The sequence below is a fragment of the Hyperolius riggenbachi genome, chromosome 4 (genome assembly GCF_040937935.1).
Source record: "Hyperolius riggenbachi isolate aHypRig1 chromosome 4, aHypRig1.pri, whole genome shotgun sequence".
In the NCBI taxonomy this organism is placed as follows: Eukaryota; Metazoa; Chordata; class Amphibia; order Anura; family Hyperoliidae; genus Hyperolius; species Hyperolius riggenbachi.
The window spans coordinates 412,521,994-412,542,108 of record NC_090649.1 but is presented as its reverse complement, the minus strand read 5'-3'; the positions used below and the strand labels follow the sequence as shown (position 1 = coordinate 412,542,108).

At 43.6% G+C, this 20,115-nt stretch overlaps 1 protein-coding gene and 1 non-coding gene across 3 annotated transcripts in view; both read right to left on the bottom strand.

The window, feature by feature from the left end:
- Positions 1-20,115, bottom strand: part of PELI1 (pellino E3 ubiquitin protein ligase 1) — a 101,860-nt gene that overhangs the window by 62,410 nt on the left and 19,335 nt on the right. The window contains exon 1 of one of the 2 annotated variants that reach the window (XM_068232369.1): positions 2,348-2,435. The exons of the other annotated variant lie outside the window; for it this stretch is intronic. The gene's annotated coding sequence lies outside the window, so the exon portion shown is untranslated. Of the gene's footprint in view, positions 1-2,347; positions 2,436-20,115 lie in introns of those variants that run through there. 2 annotated transcript variants of the gene reach the window in all.
- LOC137505486 (U6atac minor spliceosomal RNA) lies at positions 5,548-5,670 on the bottom strand. The gene has a single exon (XR_011020097.1). It is a non-coding gene; the product is annotated as a U6atac minor spliceosomal RNA (small nuclear RNA).

Below are 20,115 nucleotides of genomic sequence, written 5' to 3'. Positions count from 1 at the left end.
AGGGGGTATCAGCTACTGGTGGGGATGAAGTTCAAGCCTTGGTTACGGTTTCTCTTTAAGGCCCATTTCAGCTAGTTAAAATTTGCATCGTTTACCAGCAAGGGATTCTGTTGTCCCGATCGCATGCCCGGGGGATGGGGGAGAAGGTGAACGGCCTACAGGCTACAGATTTCCACATCACACATGCAAATCCCTCTAGCCGTGCACAGCTAAAGGGATTCACATGCGTCTCACATACAGCTGTGCCAGCATTGCGTCTTGCAAGATGCATTCCGGCACTGTGCAGAACTGGGCACTTCAGGTGAGGGAATCTGTCCTGGAGGATTGCTGAAGAAAAAGCCAACGACACTGGAGTGCAACTGTAAAATTAGCAAAAACAATTGGGAAGGATCAATTTGGCTAAAAGTGTTATGCTGGGAATACACGGGTCGATTCCGGCACTTGATTCTGCTCCTGATCGTTTTGCCGCTCGATTCTCTTATCTTTTTTCAATTCACTGTAATGACAAATAGCGCAGCAAACTGATCAAACGGTGAACGGACATGTCGGAAATCATCTAACCATCTAATCAGCTCAGAAATGACCTGTGTATTCCCAGCATTAGAGGCAGAGGATCAGCGGGACCCCCTCATCTGTGACTAATTCACAAGCATAATTTGATCTCTCAGCTGTGTCAGCTGGCTGCCTTAGTAGAGCAGCTGATTTGTAAACACAGGATGTTAACCCTATGTCTGCTTACACGAAAGCAGGAAGTAGACACACTGAAGATTGATTGCAGGATCAGCTGTAACAAAGTTTTTTCTTTAAAGGTTATTATGCTGTTGCTTATTTTTAGAGCAGAGAGGAAGTTCTGAGTTTAGGTCCGCTTTCAAAGGAAATGAATATGGCAGCCTCCATATCCCTCTCACTTCAGGTACCCTTTAACAAAGTGTGATGCAAATGGATAAAGAGTATGTTAACCTAACCTCAGTAAAACTACATTATCAAAACGACCTGAATATTATGATCATTCCAAACAGGCAACACTACAGAAACATGGCATGGCTCTGCTTCAGTATCTGCTGTGTCAGCTACCAGGCTCACATCAGCACTGTGAATCTGCAGCATCACTCAGACTCCTCGCCTGGTACTGGGGTGAACTGTCCCAGCCCACCATAATAGAGTCAGACACTCACACCAGCGCACGGTCCTGTCCTGTTTCTAACTTTGCAGCCTGATTTTACAGCAGTAACAGGTGGTGAAGTGTGGGAGGACCTAAGCATATAAGCCATCTGTCCAACTGAGACAGCCAGCAGCTGTTTGCTGAGCATGTCATGGAGAGAATTCTGCCTGCTGGTTAATTGGCAAACTGCCTCCATACAATGCACAGGAGGAGGCCAAAAGGCCAAGAAGCCCAGGCTATATCAGGACATGGATAGCTGCCTATTAAGACAGTCGCTGCTAAAGGGAACTGCATTTCATACAAACTACTCCACAGAAATTAAAAAAAAAGTTCTGGTTCTTCAAGTTTAAAGGGATGAAGACTATTAACAACCACACACAATCTCTGACTAATATATGAAGAACTTCATGGTAACAGTCTGTTCTCAAATACCCAGTTATTGCATACATGGTACAAGGCTGACCACACAACAGATATCTTGGATTACTACATCAGCTGCCTATTTAAAACAGGCCTAAAACGCAGAACCTTCCTCTCTGCTCTAAAAGATACGCAACAGCATAACCTTTATAAGATAAACATTTGTTACAGCTGAAACATATCCTGCAATAAATCTGTAGTGTGTCTACTTCCTGCTTTCATGGAAGCAGATATGGGGTTAACATCCTGTGTTTACAAATTACCTGCTCTGCTGTGACAGTCAGCTGACACAGCTAAGGGATCACAATACATCTTGTGATTAGATGAGGGAGAATTAGGCTAAACTCTCTAAATACATACAGGGTGCATTCCATTCCTCTAGGTTTCCTTCTGTTCTGTGCAAGAGTTCAAGTCCACTTTAAAATAGTGTAGATGTGAACGAAGACCTGTACACCTTTTATTTCTAAAGCACCATATACACAGTCATCAACAAAAATAAGGGGGTGGGTGACAAGCCTGTACTAAGTACAAGGACAAAACTTTGACACAGGAAGAGAGAGGGGGGACTGACAAAATGAGCTTACAATCTAAGAACAAACGTACGGAAAATACAGGGTAGTACACTAGATCATTATGTGTGACACTTCTATAGCCCAAACAACAAGGTCCCATCTCCTCTAAAGCTGTACCACTAAGCCACTCTTTAATCCTTTCAGTCAAGTCACAGGAGGCACAGAGTTGAACAGAAGAATTTGATTTACATACCTCTTTTTCTCCCATATACATGTAGCTTCAGCTCTATAGAGAAAAAATATCCACCACGAAATGTAGCAACATCCTCCTGCAATCCTGCTGGCACACACAATATCCTGATTGCCTGCTTTTCTTTTACTTATGTGTTGCATGAGGCATGCTGACTCAGACGGGTGGGAAGGTGCTATGCAAAACAGGTAAACACCATACTGCAACCAATGGGGCAGGCTGCTGTCTGACTCATCGCTCATGAGCTTCCACACACACCAACTAATCCTGTAGCTCCAAAAGGAAGAAAAGGAAGCGAAAGGATGCACGACTTTGCCAACAGCTTCTAACACACACCTCCTACATAGCAGAGAGACATTGCAGAGTGCGGATGGAGAGCAAGTCCCAATAAGACAAGACTGCCATTGTCATGTGATCTACACCTCAGACATCTTCCAGTGCCCATCTACCAGAAGGGATCTGTTTCAAGTCTAAAGCAGATAAGAATGACTAGGATTTCCAGACGGGTAATAAGATTCTGTGGATAAGAGAGCCATAAGAGAGCATATTTCGCTATCTATTGCAATGAATTTACTGGTCTGTTACCATCTACACAAAATGTCATTTCTGAATGTTATTAAAGAGGACTGTAGTCAAAACAACAATTAATAAAATGGTTTTTTTTAATGATATCAATTACAGATTTAGTCAGTGTTTGCCCATTGTAAAATCTTTCCTCATCCCGATTTACTTTCTGAAATGCATCGGTCCTGTCAGGTGATATTAGGAATGCTTGTTTAGGCCTAGTGCACACCAGAGCGGTTCGGCTGCGGTTTGCGATCCGCTTGCGGCTGCGGATACGCTTGGGTAATGTATTTCAATGGGCTGGTGCACACCAGAGCGGGAGGCGTTTTGCAGAAACGCATACTCCCGGGCTGCTGCAGATTTTGGATTGCGGATGCGTTTCTGCCTCAATGTTAAGTATAGGAAAAATGCAAACCGCTCTGAAAAACGGCAGTTCAGAGCGGTTTGCCAGGCGTTTTTTGCTACAGTAGCTGTTCAGTAACAGCTTTACTGTAACAATACATGAAATCTACTACACCAAAAACGCTTTACAAAACCGCAAAATGCTAGCTGAAACGCTACAGAAAAAGAAGAAAAAGCGTTTCAAAATCTGCTAGCATTTTGCGGATCTGCTAGCGGTTTTTGGTGTGCACCAGGCCTCACTGAGAGTTCTAAAGCCAGTAGATAAGATCTCTGTTCTACCAGAATGCTCGAGAGGGGGGGGGGGGGGGGGGGTATTTCCACATAATTAACAGCCGCAGGATATTTAATGTAAAAGTGGGTGTCCTGAAAAATTTACTGCATTCTACTATATGTTGTTACAGTTTCTCTTTAATGGACTACTGTATGAGGCAAAGGGGAAAAAAAAAAAAAAAGAGTCGAACTTACCTGGGGCTTCTAATGGTCCCCTGCAGACATCCTGGGCCCACTCAACCACTCATTGATGCACCGTCCCCGCTGCCAGTTTACATCCAAAATTTGCCACTGCGCTGTCTTCTCCTCGCTCCCGCTGATATCACCGGTAGCGTACTGTGCAGGTGCAGTACGGCCTGCGTCTGCGCAGTACACTCCCGGGAGCGTCAGTGGGAACGAAGACAAGGCACAGTAAGGCAGTGGTTTTGCAACTTTTACGTTGAAATTCCTGAAGTGAACCGGCGGCGGGGACCAGAGTATTGGCGAGTGGCTGCACTGGCACATAAACATCTGCGGGAGACCATCAGAAGCCCCGGTTAAGTTCAACTCTTTTTCCCCTTTGCCCCCTGCAGTACTCCTTTAAGCCCAATGCATGTGCCAACTTGATTCTTTGACAATGACCAATCAGACTCTCCAACAATTTTTTTGAACACATTACCTCTAGTATTGATAATTTCAGATGAATTACCAACACAATTATTCTCTCCCCATTTATGAAGATTTACTACACTACTACAGTCAGTTTTTCTGCATACAATCTGTGTGTAGTGCAAACAAGCCCTTAGCCCGATATACCAATAGTCTTCAAAAGATTCACCAAAAGACAATGCGGTTTTAGCCCACAGAGCTATTGGTATAAAAAACTAAAAGGCTATACGTAGTACTGACAGAGCATCCAAACAGCCATCAATATCCTATTAACGGTGCAGTCGGTGATCAGAACTGTATTCTCTTGGTCAATATCGCTGGGCCGGGCTGCACATATGCGTCAGCTGTGTAGTAGCAGACGTGCTGTGCTGCCATGCGGGAAGACAACAAAACAGCACATGCGTGATGTCAGGCAGCAGGCGGGGGAGCAGCGCAAACAAGAAGATCGGCATTGGTGAGGATGAGTAGATCCACCCAGTAGATTGCTCGCGCATTTGGGGTTACGGACTGCCTGCACACACCTGATAATCAGCTGAGGCAGTCGTTATCGGCCGTCTCAGCTGACTTTAAAGGATACCCGGAGTGACGTGACATTATGAGATAGACATGGGTATGTACAGTGCCTAGCACACAAATAACTAACTATGATGTGTTCCTTTTTTTTTTCTGCCTGAAAGGGTTAAATATCAGGTATGTAAGTGGCTGACTCAGTCCTGACTCAGACAGGAAGTGACTACAGTGTGACCCTCACATTGTTGTCAATGTGCCTTTGTTTAAAATTTGTTTGAAAAAAAAGGTAACAACAAAAACAGTACAGTATTTTTTGCACATGGAGACAGTTTTGTATGTAGGAAATACCAGTGTGTCTCCCCATACAAGTCACAGATGACTGTGAAGCCACTGAACAATTCCAAGGTTGACGATCTAACATGTTCGTGGTTAAAAATCTCCAGCTCAGAGCATGTAGGAATTGAAATAAAACGACCTGGATAACTAAAGAAACAGCCAGCAGGTTATTATTATTTTTTATTTATATAGCGCCAACATATTCCGCAGCGCTTTAGCAACTTGGATTAGTAAAGATCAATAAAATCCCGGTAATAGGGGTCTGAAATCCTAGTATGGGTAAAGGACTCATCAGTATAAAATCTAGGTCAATCCTAATGTAACTTAATGACAGTAGGTTTGTTTAGGCTGGAGTTCCCCTTTAAGTAAATTGGACATATGCATCTGTGCAGGCAAGGAAGTCCCCTGCTGTAGGTGACCATACGGGATCATGCTGTAATTTGGTGTTAACCTCCACACCCTTTTTTTTTTTTAAACTTGGTTAGAGATGCCACGAAATAAGTGGCAATGCCTTATCCTTATATGTGTTGTAAAGGCCACTGGGACCTCTTCCATCCTTGTCAAGGGGAGTGCTAGCCTCTCCTTTCATACAACACTCCACACCCATTTTTAGCTATAATTATACAGGCTATCCAGAGAAGCCTGTTTTTGTCAGCTATTTATAAATCTGTTGTGTGATGTTTATGCAATACTTTGTGTACAATGTACATTGCAGCAAATAAATAAAAATTGTATCTGTAGTATACATTCAGTTAACCATTAAATCCATCCTATTATAAAGAAATATATTCCCAGAAGTGCAACATAATATACAGTAGTTGTAATTGCCTTATACAGTAGAATGTTGTTATAGTAAACCTCTGGACATAGTAAACTCTATCCCCAGGTCCCTACCATGTGCCTGTATAAATATGCAATGTAGGACTAATCCTGATATTGTAAACTTCTGATATAGTAAACTACTTTGTCAGGTTCCTTGGAGTTTATCATAGTCATTCTACTGTATTATTAAGTATTTTATAGCATCGGGATCTTCTGCAGCACTTTACAGAATGTGTCTGTCTGTCTATCTGTCACACACATATACATACATATATCTATCTCCCTAACTGTCCCTCAGAGGGGCTCCATATCTAATCCCTACCACAGACATATGTTTGTTGCAGTCTAGAGCCAATTTAGGTTGAAGCCAATTTATTTATTGGTTTTTGGGCTGTCTGAAGAAACAGGAGTGCCCAGAGGAAACCCATGCAGACACTGGGAGAACATGCAAACTCCTTGCAGACAGTGCCCTGGCTGAGATATGAACTGGGGACCCATTCATACATGTATATATAGTATTGTGCTGTGGCTAGAGTCCAGTTACAGCAAACCTATCTCAGACATGTATATATTGCTTTCCTATGATCTAATATAGCAACAATGTATTTTTGCCAAGAAACTACTTTTCATGTCCGTGTCATGTTGTCTACCATTAGGGCCCGTTTCCACCACTGCGGAAATCGGGCCGAATCTGCAGAGTTTCCACGCAGGCAAATCGTGTGAGAAATGCTGCCACTGTCCAAATCGCAGGATGCACGGGCCCTTATGCTGGGTACACACCATGCGTTTTCCCACTCGATCAGGATCGATTAGATTATTTCCGACGTGCTCGATTTGGGTTTCGATCATTCCTGCCGTCGATTTGCATGTTAAGTATGCAAAATCGAGGGCAGGAACGATCGAAGCCCGAATCCAGCATGTCAAAAATAATCGAATCGATCCCGATCGAGCGGGAAAATGCATGGTGTGTACCCAGCATAAGGGAGCGTGACCTAGGCACAAAGCTCGAGGTCTGCCTGGAGGAGAGTGATGTCATCTATTAACATGTAAAGTATACATGGAGATTGAGGGTGGCAGGTAGGTGTATAGTACATATGATTAGGTAGATTGTTTCCTGAGCATTACGATAGCATTTTCCAAACCTGCCTTACAATCATACCAGCAGTCCTAAAAAAAAAAAAAAAAAAAAAAAAAAAGTATGCAGCTACTCCAGTCAGACTTTCAGGGTCTGTGACTAAAAGTATGTATGTATGTATGTATGTATGTATGTATGTATGTATGTATGTATGTATGTATGTATGTATGTATGTATGTATGTATGTATGTATGTATGTATGTATGTATGTACACACACACACACACACATATATCTGAACTCTTGCACAGGACAGGAAGAAAACCTAGAGATATGCACCCTGTATGTATTAAGAGAGTTTAGCCTGTCTAATTCGCCGGGCGCATTACATACAGTTTAGCCGGGCGCATCCGGCGTTTACATTCACAGTTTTGTGATTGAAATTAGCAACAACAGCGCCACCTGCCGGATGCGCCCGGCTAACAGATAAGTACCAAAAGGTGTGTACTGCAATTGCGCGAGAACGATCGTTACTGAAAGCAGTGCGCAACTGCGCATATAAATGTAACCTACGTATTTCCTGTGGTGTGTTTTTCGGAATGAACGTTCTTTAAAAATAAAAAATAAAAAAAACCACAATCAATCTTGCTGTTAATATAAATGTTTATTACAACATTATTTGTTAAACAGCATGCAATCCACTTACATAGGTATGTATATATATGTTTTTGTTACTTTTGTAAAATGTACACACTTTTCTTTTGATCCACTTCGCTGCATAACTATTGTTTAACGGCCAAAGATCGTCACTGTGTTTACGTTCGACGATCGCTAGCACGTCATATCCGTGTGCGCACACACTTATTCTTTAGTGATCGTTCATTTCAGCGATAACAATCGCTGCACTATGTTCTCTGTTACTAATTTGCATTTATTCCTTTCCTCGTGCAACTATCGTTCGTCGCAGAACTATCGTTCGTAGTAAACGATCATTATCGCAGGTGTGTACGTAGCATAAGTTCAGGTCAGCAGGGGGAAGACTGGTCTGAGCAGCAATTGAAAGGCACAGACTGCACCTGTACCCCCAGCACAAGTGCCAGCTTCCTCCACTGCTCCATGTAGGATGTCACTATAATAGTACATTAGCATTATCCTGCATCCCCTAAAGCAGTGTTTCCCAAACCTGTCTTCACACCACCAACAGTGCCTGTTTTGTATACATCCACAGAGGTAGTTAACCAGCTCTGCTGAGACACTAATTACCTCACCCGTGGTAGGGGTGGAGCACACCAAGAGCGGTTCTGAGCTTTTTTTAAAAAATGCATTCGGGCTGAAAACTGCTTTGCTAATGTATTTCAATGGAATAATGCACACCAGGGCGGTTTGTTTTTTCCCCAAACGCAAACTCGAGTCCTGCAGCATTTCTGCCTCAATGTAAAGTATAGGAAAGTGGAAAACCGTTCTGAAAAAACGCTAGATCTGAGCGGTTTTCCAAGCGTTTTTGTTACAGAAGCTGTTCAGTTACAGCTTTACTGGTACAAAATATAAAATCGGCAACACAAAAATGCTCCAAAAAGCACTAGGCATGTTTAGAAAATCTCTCTAAACATGCCTAGCATCGCTCTGAAAAACCTCTTCAAATACCGCTAGTGGTTGCGGATCCGCTAGCAGTTTTTGGTGTGCACTGGCCCATAGTGTGTGGTTTTCTGCAAAACGTTCTGTTGGTGGGCCTTGAGGACAGGGTTGGGGAACTCTGCTCTAGAGGCTTCCCACATTCTTCTGGAGGTCACCAATGCAGCACTGGAACCCTCTGGAAGTTCACAACCTCGCTACTATCCACGAGTGCGGCGGCACTGCACAGGACTCAAAGCTGCTTGGGGTTGTGGGAAATGATTAGTCGTGCTCATTAATGAACGTATTCCTGCTAACCAATTTGAGCGGAGCAATGGGATCTGTTTTTCAAGTTAAAAGTTAATCCAATTAATCTGATCAAATTGGTTAGCAAAAATTTGGCAAGAAGGGGCATGACCAATCAGCCGTGAGGTTGTAGAGTTAATGGGCACCTTATGTAGAGGAGCGCCTGTATTGATGAATGGGTGCATTTATTTGTTGACACTGTATTGGGGGGGGGGAATTAATAAGCCTGCAGCATTTCAGTCACTGCATACATCCTGTTAGCACTGTGCTGCTGTCGACAAATAGACATTTTCTCACATATGAAGCCGTGTGATGTCCAAATAGTGTGTGAATTATGCATACGGGATTTCCACACATGTGCACCTACCCTTAGCTCACACATAAAAGCTTCCCACACAGAAAGTTAACACATTGCCAGATATTATTTTTACAAAAATGCTTGTGGTTTTTCAAATACCAGACTTGTGTTATGAAAGGTTATTACACTTCCTATGAAAAGTCTGGACTCCTGCTTTAAATGGAGAAAGACTTGTGAATAAAGAAACTACTTCACAGCCCGACGACAACTTATTTTCAGGTGTCATAAGAACTTGCATTGTTTATAAATATTACTAGCAGAAATAAATTCGGGAGAAATAATTGCTTTTTTTTCCTCCTCTTTCCGGTGGTCCAATTACTTTGCCTGCCAAAATGAGAAGGAAAAGCCCACGTACTACACCTCCTTCCCGATGAAATAAAAGTCACTGTGTCCCCAGAACAAATCTGTACATGGACTCATTGTTGGCAGACAGCCATGTACAGAAGCCAATACAAATCGTGCAAAGAATGCCTTTCTAATCCCAAAATGCCAACAAGTGATCTGAAAATGAGGCTGTTCGGTGACTCTTTGACCTAGTTACCCAGGAACACGAAGCAGAAATCCGAGTGGATGAGAAGAAACATGGGGCCTAAACACAGACAGCACAGCCTAGCATGAGCCGGGGCTAACAGGGTTAAACACCCAGCGCTGTGCTGGAGGAAGCAGAGGAAAAGCTTACAACATACATTCTGAGCCCTGAATGAATAGAGGTGCAAATCCCTGACCTGAAACATTGTGCAGGCTCAACATGTGTCCTATAAATACAGGGACGTGACAGGAGCTGATTGAAATTCCCGGATATCCTGCTTTATGTCATCTCTGGGTTTAACTGTTCTGTTTATGAAGACTTAAAGGACCAAGATCGCTAAAAATTGTAAAATGTAAAGTACATGTAGACACATACAAAGAAGAAATACGTTTTTTTTTCCAGCGTAAAATGAGCTATTAATTACTTTTCTCCAATGTTGCTGTCACTTACAGTAGTTAGCAGAAATGAGATGTAATTGACACATTTTTGACTGGTCCATCTCTTCATGGGGGATTCTCAGCATTTCATTTATTGTTTACAGAAGCACTTCCTGGAAAGGATCTATACAAATATAACACTCCCACATATCTGTTTGCACACTATTCTGGCAGTTGGACTGAGCAATTGCGGTTCATCAAGTGCTTTTAAAGATAACGAAAACCCTGAGAGTCCCCATGAGCAGATGGGTTAGTCCAAAACCAGTCAGTTCTGTCAGATTTCTACTACCTACTGTGATGACAACAAAATAGGAGAAAAGTAATTTATAGTACATTTTATTTATGTGTTATGTATTTTTGAAATAGTGGTCCTTTAACCTCCTTAGCGGTAACCCCGTGTGTGACACGGGGTAAGCCGCCGGAGGGTGCCGCTCAGGCCCTGCTGGGCCGATTTAAATAATTTTTTTTTTGCTGGACGCAGCTAGCACTTTGCTAGCTGCGCCAGCACCCCGATCGCCGCTATTCGTTGCGGCGCGCGCGCCCCCCCCCCCCAGACCCCGTGCGCTGCCTGGCCAATCAGTGCCAGGCAGTGCCGAGGGGTAGATCTGGAGTCCCAATGACGTCCCGACGTCGGTGACGTCATCCCGCCCCGTCGCCATGGCGACGGGGGAAGCCCTCCAGGAAATCCCGTTCTTGCTTATATTCCGCTCGATTCCCCGCTATTGTCCGCCCGCGGGGATCGAGCGGGGAATCTATCCGGAGGGTCATCGGACCTGTCGGATATTATCAATCAAGCCATCAGCGGCTCGATTGATAAGCCTGCCTCGACCCCGTGTATGCCCAGCATAATGCTGGGATTACACCATACAATTTTCTGTTAGATTCTTCTGTTAGATTTTTCTGTTATGCTGGGCATACACGGCACGTTTTATATTATCAATCGAGCCGCTGATGGCTCGATTGATAATATTCAACCTGTCCAATACCCCGCCGGATCGATACTGCGCTCGATACCGGCGGGGAGAACAATGGGAAGAACGAGCGGCTGATTAGCAGCGCCCGCTGGGACGAGCGGGGATCGATCCGCGCGCACGAGTGGTGACGTGCCGGCATCGAGCCGCTGGCTCGATACCGGCGCAAAAACTAACCGTGTATGCCCAGCATTAGATTTTCTGTTAGAATGCATAATTAGATTATTTTCTGTAGAGAATGGTCATTATCTCTGGTGCATTGTCTTCTTGCTATCTCCTGCTGAGTAGAACAATGCCTAATTGCTAGGCAGATAGATGGTAAAATAGATACATTTCCAACATGTTGAACTTAATGCTGGGTACACACTATGAGATTTTATGGTCGATTTACAGTCAGATCGATTATTTCCAACACGTTCGATTTGCTTTCCGATCGATTTCTGAGCATTTTCCGATCGATTTCCGTTAACTAGAAATCGATCGGAAAGCAAATCGAACATGTTGGAAATAATCGATCTGACGGTAAATCGACCATAAAATCTCATAGTGTGTACCCAGCATAAGGTAGCCATACACTGGTCGATTTGCCATCAGATTCGACCAACAGATAGATCCCTCTCTGATCGAATCTGATCAGAGAGGGATCGTATGGCTGCCTTTACTGCAAACAGATTGTGAATCGATTTCAGCATGAAACCGATCACAATCTGTGGAGCTGCCACCTGCCTTCCAGCTATACATTACCTGATCTGGCCGGCGCGACTCCCCCGGTCTCCGCTGTCTTCTTCTCCGCACTGGTCTCCGGTCCGGCTGGCTTGCTTCACTGAACTTCCTGTCCAGGGGAAGTTTAAACAGTAGAGGGCGCTCTACTGTTTAAACTTCTTGCCGGGATAGGAAGAAGTGAAGCTGCAGCCCTGAAGCCCGGAGCAGAGAAGAAGACAGCGGAGACCGGGGGAGTCGCGCCGGCTGGAACAGGTAATGTATCTCCGTTGTATTTTGTCGGACGTCGGGCATTCGAACGCCGCTATCGACGCACTCCCGACCCGCCGGCAATCGAGAAAAATCTTCCACATAGACGGATCGACGGAAATTGTTGGAACGATTGATTTCGGAAGGAAATCAATCGTTCTGTCAGCGTTTGTGCAGCGATTTCACAGCAGATTCCATAACAGTGATCGAATCTGCTGTATATCGGCGGGAAAAAAGGTGTATTAGAGAATCTAAAAACAGAAAAATCTAGCAGAAAATTGTATGGTGTAATCCCAGCATTATGTCCTTTGTAGTATTGGGATGATTTTTAGGGGGAAGCCAATTAACTCCATGCAGACACAGTGAGAACATACAAACTGTGCAGTTCGTGCCCTGGCTGGGAATCGAACAGGGGACCCAGCACTGCGATGCAAGAATTGCACAAGTGTGATCCCTGCCTGAGGAGCATCCAATTTTAGCATTCAGATGAATATTGTACCAAATCCACAGCCCTGGTAATTATTAGACTGAAGCTAGATGCACGGCATCGCAACGACAAACACAAGCCTTCAGGGAATACAGCATTACTGCACGGTATTCCCTGTCTGGCATCTAGCCAAACAGGAAGTGATGCGCACTTGCAGTCACTTCCTGCTTCGGTTATGCAGAAGTGCATGGATGCGCATTGTAAAAATACGTTTCTGCGCACGTACGTCATAACACATTGCACCAGCAACATCAACATTTTTAAAATCCCAGCAAATGGGCGCGGTAATGTAGTTATGGACCCGCAGCAAATCGAGCACTTCCGCCACACCGCTACGCCGGAAGAGACAGAGACTTTCATTACCCAGCGTTAGTGCGGTAAATTGCTGCAATGCAACGTTCCAGTGTGAAAGGCCCCGAAGGAGTTGGAGTTGAAGCCATTTCAGGTGCCTGGAGTCTGAGTTAGTAGTTTTATAAACTGAGGAGTTTGAGTTGGATGATTTTTGTACCGACTCCACAGCCCTGATGCAAAGACTCAATAATGAATAATAATATTGTTCTTTTTATCATCTTCCACCCACATGCCTATAGTAACAGTGTGGGGCACACTCGAGGACCAAAAAGTTCTATGCCATGACCCTTGCTGTGCCCAATGGGCACCAAACTGTAAGTTATGTTTGAAGCAGAATTCTAACCAAAACAGTTTTCTTTAGGATTAATAAGAATTCTCCACAACCAGCTCTGATAAGCTTATAGCTGGTGCTTCCAGAATCAGAATGGATTTTTATCAGCAACATACTGTATGTGAGTAAAGCTGAGGTCTTGGAGACCAAAGCCACACATGACAGAGACTCAATAAGAGGATGTAACATTGTGCACAAGAAGGATAGAGAGCTTCTTGTTTAGGATTTTAAATGCTCCCAAAAATAGGTTCCATATTGTAATAAACAAAAGCAAACAAATAAACCTCCTTTTACAATCCTTGCTATGCTTCAATATTATCTGGGTAAAAGGTTGCCATCTTACAGCAGAAAATCCTTATACACCCAGGTCAGGATCACTTTGGTTGTCCACTATTCTCCTGTCCAAAAATCAACCCCACCATACACTAGTAACTTGCCTTGGTAAATTCCGATGCAACTGAGGCTCAGGCAAGTATAACATTTTTTTGCAAAAGCTGCTAACAGGAATATGTGGGGAAACACCAATTTTACTACAACAGAGCTTGTACAATCTGCTCTAAGTTTGCACAAACACATAGAGGCTGAACCAGAAACAAAAAGCAGCATGCAGCATTCCTCATGCACAGAAAGATGGGGAATTCAGAACAGGAAAGACGTTTACTCCAGGGACAAAATAAAGGAAATATCACTCAGGAAGGAAAAAGGTCGCTAATGCAACCCAATGTGGGGGAAAAAAAAAAAAACATGCACGTCACATTGCATTTTACGTCGCCTCCCAAGATTATGCATCCGTTTTAATTGTGCGCTCTATAATCTTACAGAGATCTCTACCACAAGAGTAGCTTGTAGAATAGAAGAAAAAAAATGTATGTCTGCAAACACACAAAATATTATAACATTAAATTGGACTTCTTGATATAAATTCAGTTCAAGCTATACATTTTCTTCCTTTCTGTCATTTTTACATTTAATATAGAGGGAAGGGTTAAAAGATTTCAAAGGGATCCAAGCAGGTTTTCTGCAGTTTGTTCTGGTTTCTAATAGGTGTAGGAGCTGCCACCCCTCTTTCTCTCTGTCCTTATTTATCCAGGGGAAAGTGTGAATGTAATCAAGTGTGACTCTGTAAACTGTTTGAAACACAGTGTCCTATCTGCCCATCCCCCCGCTGATGAAAGCTTTTGTTTGCGCATCACTACTGCTAATTACATCAATTCTTATCTGCCTGCTCTTTCTGCGGAAGGCAGGTCATGGACCTAGAGTAATAAAAGCCTCTAAAACATTTAAATGTAAAAAGAAGAGGTAGGTTGGAATTTGTTTGAATGAACCACAGTACTGACTGATCAATGAGGGAATGGGAAAACAAATCCCATTCATTGATCTAAGTTCCCCTGTGAATGGCTGCAGCCGTCTATTCAAACGGCTCTGCCATTCATGAATCCCGTGCGCGTCGTGCTTCCGTTTCCGTACTAACAGTATGGAGCTGAAGTCACCACTGAGGACATCTTGTGGCCAAATGGTAATATTACATCCCCCTTTTTACATCCCCCATTTTTCAGTTTATCATCCCTAGTGACTTTTTTAATTAACCCCTGACCTCCCACACTCCCCTAAAAACTTACCATTTTTTTAATTTTTATTTTAATTAAAAAAAAAAAATCACAAATTAAAAAAAAATACATAAATAGTTACATTAGGGACTGAACTTTTTAAATACGTATACAAAAACTGTATGCTACAATTACTTTATAAATTATGGGCTTGTATTAAGGATAGACGCAAAACTTAAAAAATGCACCTTTATTTCCAAATAAAATATTGGCGCCATACATGTACTAGGGAAAAATTTTAAACGTTGCAGTAACTGATACAAATATGCAAATAAAATGTGTGGGTTTTAATTACGGTAGCATGTTTTATTTTGAAACTAGAATGGCCGAAAACTGACAAATAATGAATTTTTTCAATTTTGTTCTTATTATTCGCATTAAAACGGAGTTAGAATAATATAATTCTTAGCAAAAAGTACCCCCCCAAAAGAAAGCCTAATCAGTGGCGAAAAAAACCAATATAGATTGTTTTGTTCCATCCGAAGAGACTCCGCGAGTCCCAACTCATGAGAGTCAAGCATATGGTTAGTGATCCCAATACCTCATTTTGTTGATTACAGACGATGTCTAGAAAGTTTAACAGAGGTTATCACCCAAATTTGGTACATCATTTGAGGGATGATGTGGCAGGCATGAGTCAGAGTTCTCTGTTGTCCCCGAGAGTTGATTGTGAAACATCAGAGGGTAATGATAGTTTGGTTCTCCAAAGTCCTTCAATACATTATCAAATCAGATTGCTTCCTTGGTCAGGAAAAATTGGTATGTCCTATCGGCACTTAGCAAAAAAATTCCTGCTTTTAGTCAATCACCAATGATGGCATACAAGAGAGCAGGTGGTTAAGGCTAATGTAGGGCCCTCAATGGTTAGAACCCAGGGTCGTTTGGCTCCTTTGCGATTGGGCACCTTTCTATGCCTCCGTTGCATAAATTGTCAATATGTTATAAGAGGCAAAGAATTGAATCACCATATGAGAGGCACACCTATTAGGTTGCGCCATCATGCGACGTACGATTCGAGTTTTGTAGTATATGGTCTTAAATGGCCCTGCAGCAAATTATATGTAGGAGAGACTACTCGTCCGGATAAGGAACGCATTGGCAAACATTCAAATATTAAGGTTACCTTTGAGGGCAATGGTGCCCACCCCACTTTGGTTTCTCCAGTAGCTCAACATTTGTGGGAGGCCAAACACTCTGCCAGTAAACTTCGATTTTTGGTTTTGGTGGTAGTAGTTGGTGATAGTAGAAAGATCTAGATGAGGGTGTATGTATAAAGGCCTGAAGAAGGGACGTTGATCCGAAACAAATCGATGTTGCTTTCTCTATCAATTATATGCACTTTACCATGTGATTGAAGATTTCATATACAAATTTCTGCACTTTTTTGGAATATTAACCTCCTTGCCGGTTATCCCGAGCTCAGCTCGGGGTAACCTGCGCAGGAGGATTTCTCAGGCCCCGCTGGGCCGATCTGCATAATTTTTTTTTCCTACACGCAGCTAGCACTTTGCTAGCTGCTTGTAGTACACAATCGCCGCTACATGCAGATTCGCCGCTACCCACCCCGCCGCGGCCAATCAGTGCCAGGCAGCGCTGAGGGGCGGATCGGGATTCCCTGTGACGTCCATGACGTCATGCCGCCCCGTCACCATGGCGACCGGGGAAGCCCTGCAGGAAATCCCGTTCTGAACGGGATTTCCTGCTTACTCCGATCGCCGAAGGCGATCGGAGTGGGTGGGGGGATGCCGCCGCTCAGCGGCTATCATGTAGCGAGCCCTGGGCTCGCTACATGATTTAAAAAAATAAATCAATAAAAAGTTCTGCGCTGCCTCCTTGCCGGCGGGAATTAGACCGGCAAGGAGGTTAAAAGAAAAAGTATATTTTGCAATTTTTGGTCTCCCGAGTTTTTCTACTATATCCTCGAGTATACAATAGTAGGGAGGAAATAATGTCAGGATTACCTTCAAAGTTAACCAAGATGGAAACTGTCTAGAATAGGATTCTCTGCTTTTCCTTTATATAATTCACAGGAATCATAACATGGACAGTGCAATACATTGTTATTATAAGTAGAAGTGTGCGTGCGTGCGTGCGTGCGTGCATGTTCTTTATTTTCATGACTATGAACATTGTATATTCACACTGAAGGCATCCAAACTATGAATTAACACATGTGGAAGTATAGTACATAACCAAAAAGTGTGAAACAACTGAAAATGTTATATTCTAGGTTCTTCAAAGTAGCCACCTTTTGCTTTGATTACGGCTTTGCACACTTTTGGCATTCTCTTGAAGATCTTCACCTGAAATGGTTTTCACTTCACAGGTGTGCCCTGTCAGGTTTAATAAGTGGGATTTCTTGCCTTACAAATGGGGTTGGGACCATCAGTTGCATTGTGGAGAAGTTAGGTGGATACACAGCTGATAATCCTACTGAATAGACTGTTAGATTTTGAATTATGGAAAGAAAAAAGCAGCTAAGTAAAGAAAAGCGAGTGGCCATCATTACTTAAAGAAAATAAGGTCAGTCAGTCCGAAAAAGTGCAAAAACTTTGAAAGTGTCCCCAAGTGCAGTCTCAAAATGCATCAAACGCTACAAAGAAACTGGCTCACATGCAGACCGCCCCAGGAAAGGAAGACCAAGAGTCACTTCTACTGCGGAGTTTAAGTTCATCCGAGTCACCAGCCTCAGAAATCGCAGGTTAACAGCAGCTCAGATTAGAGACCAGGTCAATGCCACACAGAGTTCTAGCAGCAGGCACATTTCTAGAACAACTGTTAAGAGGAGACTGTGTGAATCAGGCCTTCATGGTAGAATATCTGCTAGGAAACCACTGCTAAGGACAGGCAACAAGCAGAAGAGACTTGTTTGGGCGAAAGAACACAAGGAATGGACATTAGACCAGTGGAAATCTGTGCTTTGGTCTGATGAGTCCAAATTTGAGATTTTTGGTTCCACCCACTATGTCTTTGTGCGACGCAGAAAAGGTGAACGGATGGTCTCTACATGCCTGGTTCCCACCGTGAAGCATGGAGGAGGTGCGATGGTGTGGGGGTACTTTGCTGGTGACACTGTTAGGGATTTATTCAAAATTGAAGGCATACTGAACCAGCATGGCTACCACAGCATCTTGCAGCGGCATGCTATTCAATCCGGTTTGCGTTTAGATGGACCATCATTTATTTTTCAACAGGACAATGACCCCAAACACACCTCCAGGCTGTGTAAGGGCTATTTGACCAGGAAGGAGAGTGATGGGGTGCTGCGCCAGATGACCTGGCCTCCACAGTCACCAGACCTGAACCCAATCGAGATGGTTTGCGGTGAGCTGGACTGCAGAGTGAAGGCAAAAGAGCCAACAAGTGCTAAGCATCGCTGGGAACTCCTTCACGACTGTTGGAAGACTATTTCAGGTGACTACCTCTTAGAGCTCATCAAGAGAATGCCAAGAATGTGCAACGCAGTAATCAAAGCAAAAGGTGGCTACTTTAAAGAACCTAGAATGTGACATTTTCATTTGTTTCACACTTTTTGGTTATGTACTATACTTACAACCCCTACAGTAGCGTGGATCGGGGGGGTTCCCTAGAGCAGCGCAGCCGCGGCCAGATCAAGCGGCCATTTTAGGAGAGGCAGGAGAGCCCGACCCGGGCCGTGGGGTCGGGAGCCGGCCCGGGGGGGCTAATGAGCAGTGGGACCCGGCGGATCGGCACGGAGGGCACGGACGGCGTCCTCCGTGCCTTAAAAGATGTTGCAGGTATTTAAGTTTTTTGGTCATTTGGCCTTGTAAGTCCTTTAACAACCAGACAACTTCCACATTGACTCGGGCAGCTGACTGATCACCTCGGCTCCACACCCTCACAGATGCAACACACTGCACATGTCCTGGATCAACACATGCGTAGTACGCATCTCTATAGAGCAGCTGAACAGAGCCTGCAACAGCTAAAGTGAGCTTACTGTGGGGGGACCTAGATGTGTTACACTGCCATACGGGCAGCGTTGCAAGTTGTAAAGGAAGCTGTAGACTTAGATGCTCCTGTAAAAGCTATGGTAGATGGTGGAATAATCCAACATTATTTCCACAGCCTCATGGGGGATTATACTGTCACTAGTCCATCGGGAACTTTATTTCCCATCGTAATGATTTGTAATGAAATTTGGCAAGACAACTTTAGAATATGATTTTAATTTATAAAATATACTCATTTTACTGTTCCAGTTTTGTTATGATTTATGTTTTACATTCCCACTCTATTGCCACTTGAAATGATCTTTTTAAACCTCATTGGAAATATCAATGGGCCTCACAATCTGAAACACCGCACAGACAGCAGCAGTTGAAGTGATCATTTGTGATAGTTTTGGCAGACACTCAGTCTCACAAGCTGTATGTAATATACTACAGAGAGGGGAGAGGGAAGAAAAGTAGAAGCTTCCTGTTGTGGGCAGGTAACATGCTGAGAAATTAAACCACGGACGATAGGCACTTGCCAGAATTACGTCAGGTGTAGAGGATGCAGAATGCCTGTACAGAAGTCACACTGACATGACTGCACAGGCCACCAAAAGTCCAATAGCTGTAACAGGGCTTACAGGATACCTGAAAAGACATGAGGAGGTAAACACATGTACAAATAGTACAAATCCTGCTCAGAACTTGCCTGTGTTAGATTTATTTTTTTCCACTGCAAGGGTGAATAAACCAGCATTATCTGCGCAGCCAGAGAAGTTGAACCACATCAGGCATTCTCCTGAGAGAGGGAGATGCAAACATTCAAAACCACCTAGTATAGTACTCGCAGGTGCTGGATCCAGTTAGCCAAACACAAACCAAGAAAGATGGCGCTCCACAGGCCCGGAAAAGTTATAAAGCTGGCATCCTTATTGAAAATGGGTGGAGACAGGAACCAGAACATCCACTGAATTAGCGTCATCTCATAATTTGCCCTTAGTTGCCAAAGGGCAAATTGTGAGCCTGATATGCGCCAGTTGTTTCTATGGATGTTGTTTCCTGTGTCTGTCAGTTTTCAATACAATGCTGTAACATTTAAAGCAAACCTGGGAGGCTTACAATGCACATTTATTGGATCCTTACCTCAGGAGGGGAAAGCCTCTGGATCCTAAAGAGGCTTCCCCCATCGTCCTCTGCAGTCTTGTTCCCCCCCTGGGACCCCCGAAGTGTG